Raw genomic sequence first — 1,209 nt, 5'->3', positions numbered from 1 at the left:
CTCCAGTTTTCATAATTTTCTGACACTGTGCATTTTCTGCTAATTTATCTGCCCCGTTTCTCACAGAAAATTCTAAATCTTCTGTTTTCGCTCCGATTTCAGCACAGGTCATTCCCAACCTATATTTCACTTCTCTAAATCCAATAAAAATAGTATCTCATACTATTTTTATTTATTTCCACTTTTATATTTAATATCCGGTATGTTACATTCCACCGCAACCTCACCGGAACCATTCAAATGGCTTTCCAATCAAATGTACACCGTAGCTTCATAATTTTAGAAGTCCGGTACCTTACAATTTTGGCCGAGGAGCCGAGGCGACGTGCGAAGACCGCAAAGTCAAGCTTGCTAACCTTGCGGCGTTATCAAAAGGTGGGTGGTGTCCATCCCGAAGCAACCGGGCCCCCTTCTATGTCTTAGTACATTTCGATTCTTGCATCTTGTGTTATTGCATTATAGGATGATTGTGCATTGCCTTTCCTTATGCTTTCCTTGATGATATCGTAGCATGTATGGGATACTTGATATAGTGGATTGATAAGGATTGGGTCGAGACTTGTGAATCCTATAGTGCAGAGAAAAAGATGGGCTCAATGGTTGATTTAATGTTAAACAAAGAACGAGTGGCATCTAGTTGATAGTAAACCATGAACGAGTGGCATTTAGTTGATAATAAGCAAAAGAACAATGAGTCGTAGAGTATATGAAACCTACGGACTATATGATGATTGTAACCCCTAAAGCATAGGGTATTCTCGAGACGAGGATTGGATCATGCTCACGGTCTGTTTTTAAATCTTGTGATGGAAGCCCCACACAAGTAGTGCGCTCCGGAGTTGGTCACGTGGGATCGCCTATTTTGGGTTCCAAGGGATCGCCTATTTTGGGTCCCGGCAGACGGTCTCGGTTCGTAGTGCGAGTTGACCCTCCCTACCTTCGAGATGGCTAGTGAGCAGTAGGCTCCTTCAGGGAAGCCACGAGATTAAGAAACAAGTAAATGAGATCGATGAACGAGTAAATAGCTTTACCTTTGGACATGATAATGGGTTAGTTGTTTATCTATTTCATTGTACATGCATTCATATATTTATGATTGGGCATAGTAGTGTAGCTTTACTTCTGTCATTTACCGCTTTCCTTATCTATCTATCTATCGATTATCTACTTTTGCCCGCTTGGACCTAGTGGGGAGATCGGCGGAGTCGG

Source organism: Ananas comosus, unplaced genomic scaffold (assembly GCF_001540865.1).
Source record: "Ananas comosus cultivar F153 unplaced genomic scaffold, ASM154086v1, whole genome shotgun sequence".
Classification (NCBI taxonomy): Eukaryota; Viridiplantae; Streptophyta; class Magnoliopsida; order Poales; family Bromeliaceae; genus Ananas; species Ananas comosus.
Note: the sequence above shows the minus strand (reverse complement) of the source record.